The 6,854-nt window shown below is 39.1% G+C and overlaps 1 pseudogene; it reads left to right on the top strand.

Moving 5' to 3' along the window:
- The first annotated feature begins 5,461 nt into the window (after window positions 1-5,461).
- On the top strand, window positions 5,462-6,551 carry LOC127688690 (prostate and testis expressed protein 13-like; annotated as a pseudogene).
- The last annotated feature ends 303 nt before the right edge of the window (window positions 6,552-6,854 follow it).

Below are 6,854 nucleotides of genomic sequence, written 5' to 3'. Positions count from 1 at the left end.
GTGATTATTATTTCCTGTTATTTTTTAATGTTATTTTTATGTTTGAGTGGTTATCTTCTTTTTGGTTTAATGAAGAAGGTTACTCTCCTGCTTTTTCCAGGGTGTAGTTTTCCTCCTTGTATTGGCGTTTCCCACCTATTATTCTTCGTAGGGCTGGGTTTGTGGAATGGTACTGTGTAAATTTGCTTTTATCATGGAATATCTTGGTTTCTCCATCTATGGTGATTAAGAGTTTTGCTGGGTATAGTAGTCTTGGCTGACATTTGTGTTCTCTTAGAGTCTGCATGAGATCTGCCCAGGATCTTCTAGCTTTCATGGTCTCTGGTGGGAAGTCTGGTGTATTTCTGATAGGTCTTCCTTTTTATATTACTTGGCCTTTTTCTTTGTTTAGTACATTTGGGGTTATGATTATCATGTGACAGAAGGTATTTCTGGTCTGGTGCAGTCAGTTTCGAGTTCTGTAGGCTTCTTGTATGTTCATGGGCATCTCTATCTTTAGGTTAGGGAATTTCTTCCATAATTTTGTTGAAGATATTTGCTGTCCCTTTCAGTTTTAAATCTTCACTCTCATCTATATCTATAATCCATAGGTTTGGTGTTCTCATTTTGTCCTGGATTTCCTTGATGTTTTGGGTTACAAACTTTTTGCATTTTGCATTTTCTTTTACTGTTGAGTCAAGGCTTTCTATAGTATCTTTGCCATCTGAGATTCCTTTTTCTTTTTTTTTTTTTTTTGGATTTTTTTTATTTACATTGCAAATGATTTTCCCTTTTCTGTGTCCCCACTCCCCGCAAGTCCCATAAGCTCTCTTCCATCCCCCTATTCTTCCATCCACCCCTTCTCACTTCCCTGTTCTGGAATTCCTCTATACTCTTGCACTTAGTCTTTCCAGAACCAGGGGCCACTCCTCCATTCTTTTTGGACATCATTTAATTTGTGGATTATGTCCTGGGTATTCAAAGTTTCTAGGCTAATATCCACTTATCAGTGAGTGCATACCATGATAGATCTTTTGAGACTTGGTTACCTCACTTAGTATGATGTTCTCCATCTATTTGTCTAAGAATTTCATGAATTCATTGTTTCTAATGGCTGAATAGTACTCCATTGTGTAAATATACCACATTTTTTGTATCTATTCCTCCGTTGAAGGACACCTAGGTTCTTTCCAGCTTCTGGCTACTACAAATAGGGCTGCTATGAACATAGTTGAGCATGTGTCCTTATTGCATGCTGAAGAATCCTCTGGATATATGCCCAGTAGTGGTATAACAGGGTCCTCAGGAAGTGACATGCCCAGTTTTCTGAGGAACCGCCAGACTGATTTCCAAAGTGGTTGTACCATCTTGCAATCCCACCAGCAGTGGAGGAGTGTTCCTCTTTCTCCACATCCTTGCCAACACCTGCTGTCTCCTGAGTTTTTGCATTTCTTTAAGTGATTTTTTTATTTCCTCTTTATTGGCTTCTATCTGTTGACCCATATTCTCCTGACTTTCTTTAAGTGATTTTTATGTTTTCTTTGTAAGGGCTTCTACCTCATTCATGTTCTCCTGCATTTCTTTAAGAGATTTATTTGTGTCCTTCTTGTAATCCTCTAATAGCATCATGATATGATTTTAAATCCAGATCGTGTTTTTCTGGTTTGTTAGATTATGCTGGACTTGTTGTTAGAGAATTGGGTTCAGATGCTGCCATATTGCTTTGATTTCTGTTAGTAATGTTCTTACATTTCCCTTTTGCCCTCTGGTTATTTCTGGCGTTAGTTGGTCTTGTTGTCATTGTCTGGTGCTTGAACCTCCTATGAGCCAGTAATACTATTTCCCCAGGCATGGATGACCGGCTTTCCCCTGGCACAGATTGCTGATAGGCTGCCCTACTCTTGGAGTAGGAACTCTGGTGTGCCTTGCCCCAAGCAATGTTATACTTGGGTTGTTTCTGTGTACCTGGTGTTGCCTGTCTGGTCCATCTGGGAGCCAAGATGGCAGAGGATGTGGGGACACCTTGCAAGTGCTAGTCACTGTGCAGGGCAAACATCCCCCAATAGGCCTGGCACACAGACAACCTGCAGAGCTACCCAGGCCTTGGGCACAGGCAGAAGCCTGGCCAACTGTGTCCTGAGTGATGTTAGCCTCAGGACATCTCTGTGTACCTGGTGTTGCCTGTCTGATCCTTCCAGGAGCCAAGATGGTGGAGACCCCTTCCAAATGCCTCTCACTCTGCAGGGCAAATGTTCCCTGGCATACCTGGCACACAGATGACCTGCAGAGCTACTCAGGCCTTGGGTGCAGGCTGAAGCCTGGTGGGCTATGTACCAAGCAATGTTAAACTTGGGATATCTCTCTGTACCTGGTGTTGCCTGTCCGGTCTGTGCAGGAGCCAAGTTATCTTCCCTGCTTTTTAATGAATGAAAAGCATTTACTTTTGAAGACACTGTTCTTCATTTATTTCTCCCTGCTTCTCTCCAGGGATAAACACAAAGAAGCCTAATCAGGATTCAATTCTACAATTTGCCATCCCCTTGTAATAGGTAATAAGGGAATGGGTGAGGGGAGTCTTTGGGCAGGAGGAGAACAGAAGAGAATAGTTCATCCAACAAACTTTGGTCTGAGAAAGAATACTGAGAAATGAAATGGCTAGTGCCAATGTTGGAAGTAACTTCATACATTCCAGATTTACTAGATGACTCAAGAAAAGGTGAGGGGAAATCTAGAAGTTCAAAAATAGAAGTGATAACATGTTGCATAGTAAGTCATCCTCCCTCTGGAAGGAACAAGGGTTTTTACGTATGTTAAGACTATATGGCTCCTATTGATCTGACAAGTATGAATAGTGTCAAGGCAAAGCTTGTGTATCAGCTTTCCATATAATTTCTTCTGATGATTGGCTTATTAGATACTTTCTTAATTCTACTACTCAATTCTATAAAGAATAACAATTTGAGAAGATAATTTACACACTAATTTATTAAGTGGTAATATCAGAACAACATATATATTGACATATCAACCATGTGAACATAGACATCTAATATATGTAGGGAAATAATATTGGATGGAAAGACAGCTAATTACATTGTTTCTTTTTGAACAAGAAGTGATTGTCATTTACATCTTGACAATGTTGATTTAGTTCTAAATTTCCTTTCACTCTTATTCTAAGAAAAATATTGGAGTAGCCCAGACAAAGTATATAAGGCTTGGAACGAGGCATTCCATCAAAGTGTTTAATCTTCAGAAACCATTACTTTTCTGGTCTGGAGTAAGTCTTTTCCTGGGAGACATTAACTTGGTGCTCCTAGCTTGAAGCATCTAGGGCTATTGATTGCACTCAGTCTCACATGGTCCAAATATGAGTTCCATTAAATGAGTCCTAAAATCAATATGGCAATTTTTTCCAACAATGGCATGTAAACTCTAGAGCTCAGCCAGATTCACAGAGATTTCTAGTCTCAGTGTGATCTACTAGTAACTGTAGTATCTGTGTGGCACAGAGAAACTTATTTCAATTATCTCTCACTCATCATTGTTGTGAGGATCCTAGAGTAGAAACCATCCATTGCTCCAAACCTAGAAACCTGACTCTTGAGTGTAAATGAAGATCTGACAGGTTTGCACCCCTGCTGTTTGATGAAAAGCCATTTCATCCCAACACCCCTTGATCTTTATCAAAAAATAGTTTAATTATTTCTAGCCCACAATGCTGTCAGAGATTTCAAAGTCATAAGTGAGAATCATAGGAGAATATGTCTAAATCTTAGTAAGGCTTTGTTAAATATGTATAAGTTCCTAAGTATAACAGCTGCCTCAGAGATTCCATATACCTATAATAGTTCTTCTTTTCACCTTTTTTATCATAGACATACAGAGTAGGCAGACAGGACACTTGAGCTTCTGTCTTGTTGTGTGTTTGGTGAGAGGTTACATTGGATGGTTCATGATTCAGGATTTGGGAACTAAACTTCTCAGATAAATGTGTTCCTTATTTCCTCTTTCCCCACCACAGAAAAGCTTACCAATTGTGCTGCCAATGAACCATGCAGTAATAATATATGAAAATGTATGACCAAGAATTTCATTTTGTAAGCTTAGAAGTAAGGCTGTTAGTCACTATAAAGACTTTTCAACAATTCTCTGACCTCTCCCATGTTGCCTGTACCTAATCATGCTATTTATCTTTCCATCATAATCCTGGTGATATGATATGTTCTGGGCATAAGCTAGACACAGAAGAGACAGGGAGGTCTTCAGCACATGAAACCAGTGACTAGAGAAGGGCAAGGAACAAAATGAACACAAGTAAGATAAAGCCATGCGATCACAGATATAATAGGATACTGGAGGGAAGACAGGAAGAAAGAGAGTTAAGAGGGTCTTATTATTACATCTATATATTTGTGTGTTTCAAAATAAAAGGTGGCAGCTTCACCAAAATGAGGGTTAGCAGGAAAATGTAACATCCCTGGAACTCTCACTAAATTCTCTTCCACACACCAGTCTAGTCATACATCATTTAAGTGTTAGTCTCTGCCACTGTCATCATTATAGTTTTTGTGTCCTTTGGAAAATGAATGAATCAAACTCATGAAAGGCTGATGTCATCTTTCCTTCAATCAAGTCTCTTTTCCCAAGGCCCTTCTACCCACCCAGAAAGAGCGTGAGCTCTCAGCATACAGATGAAGTGTGAAGCTCAGGTTATATTACCACACTGTGCAAGGAACTGAGGGGTTGCTAGATGTTATACAAATGAAAGTCAGGAAGACTGTGGTCTCTGAAAGGGGCTATTTATGTCATTCATAAGTACTTTGTTTTTGTGGCTTTTTCCTATTGGAAAGTATGTTGTATAGATGGAAAACTAAGGCATCAAGTTAATAAATCAATACAAATTAATGAAGAGGCAAGAGATTCTCTTCCAGTATGTGGTGGTTTGAATATTCTTGGCCCAGAGAATGGAAGGATTAGAAAGTGTGGCCCTGTTGGAGGAAGTGTTTCACTGTAGGGTGGTCTTTGAGGCCCTCTTCCTACACTTTGGAACATGATTTAGAACTCTTGGTTCCTCCAGTACCATGTCTTCCTGGGCAGTGCTTCCTGCTATGATGATAATGGACTAAACCTGTGAACCTGTAAACCAGTCCCAACTAAATATTGTCCCTTTTAAGAGTTTCCTTGGTCATAGTGTCTTTTCACAGCAATAGAAATGCTAACTAAAACAGAGTATGAACTGTTGTCTTATGATTAATTCAATAAAATGTTACAAGGTGTCTGTGTAGGCTTAGTTCCAAGTGGTTGGAGAAATATAAAGACAGATAGGATATACCCTATTCTTAGAACATTATGGAGAAGATTCGGTTGTTTGAGTTTATATTTATGATTCTCTGACTCCAGTTGGATGCTTGAGGGCAGATGATAGAAATAAGTACAACTGGAACCTCTTGGTTGGATCTTGTCAGAAGGAGGCACAATTATGTTCCAGAACCTTCTTCTGAGGGCAGAACGATCCCTCCTCATGGATGTAGGTAAGGCCTGGAAAGAAAGGAGGATGATAGGGTATAGGAGGAAGAGATTAATATAGTTTGCTATGGAGCTGCTATGAAATTACTTAAGGTGAATTTTCCTTCTCTTCACAGGGGAAGGAGTGCTGACATTTAGCTGTACTGAATATGTGGTTTGCATTTATTGGAAAAATCATACTACCATAAGAGGAGGGATTCTTGAACCACTTATAATGTGTCCTTCTCCATACCCCACTCACTACTTCAGGGTCTTCTTTCTATACCTTTGATTTGTGGATGAGTGGGGAATTCTTGGATGGAATCATTGCTACCATTAATATTATCAGGGGGGATGGGGTAAGAGTGCCAAATTTATTCTCATTGGGTTTGTATAATTTTGATTTCTAAAGTAGTTATTTTCTACAGACCAAACCTTAAAAATCTCCCTTTCCTTTAGTGATTAAACATTGTAATCTATGTCAGCACCATGATGGGTTCAAATGCCAGGCTGGCATGAAATCTTGCTGGAAGTTAGATATATGGACACAAAACAGGACTTGTGCCACAGAAAACTATTATTATTATGACCATTTCACAGATAAGTGAACCTTTGAGAGACAAATGCAAAAATGCCTCTTGAAGTACCTACAAATTTTGAACTTAAGGTGCAGAGGGAAGCTTACATCTCATGGGTTCTGAAGACACAAACCAAGGCATGGTTCTGGTGGAAGACAGGAATTTTGGCTGACTATGGCTAGCGATACATAGATGAGATTCTGCCACAGCCCTGGGCTCTTACTTATTTCAGAAAAATTATGAGATTCTAGAGGGAGTCATGTTGATGACATTTGTTTTTCTTCTTTTTAAGGTTATACATTTTTGTTATGCTAAGCTTAATTGTAATCCTTGTGAGGGCGGGATGTATCAAATATTCCATCACCTCCTGAGAGAACATCTTGCTGTCTTGACAAATGCTAATGTAATGATGGCGATGCTAACTCTGATATCTCAACAATACATTTAGAGGATATTAGGGAAAAGAAAGCATTGAATGATGACTAAAATAATGAGGATTTAAATAGAACTTGCCCCTATATTCTTGCCATTTATAAAATCCAGGCCCCACATGCTTCTCTTTGTCAGTAAATATTCCCATGCAAACTCACTTTTTTTTTATTTCCACATTTCAATTAATAAGAAAGAGAACATACATAGGTCACACAAACCTCAATTCTGCCTTCTAGTGAATGTTCTAGTTTTGGTTCAATGGTAGCTCCTAGTCAACTTCATTAATCCTTATGTTGTGATGCTCAACTGTGCTAAAAGTACCATTGCAAAAATAGGCATTTTCTGAGGGATCTTCAT

This window comes from Apodemus sylvaticus, chromosome 7 (genome assembly GCF_947179515.1).
Source record: "Apodemus sylvaticus chromosome 7, mApoSyl1.1, whole genome shotgun sequence".
NCBI classification, from domain to species: Eukaryota; Metazoa; Chordata; class Mammalia; order Rodentia; family Muridae; genus Apodemus; species Apodemus sylvaticus.
Note: the sequence above shows the minus strand (reverse complement) of the source record. Positions and strands in the feature narration are given on the sequence as shown.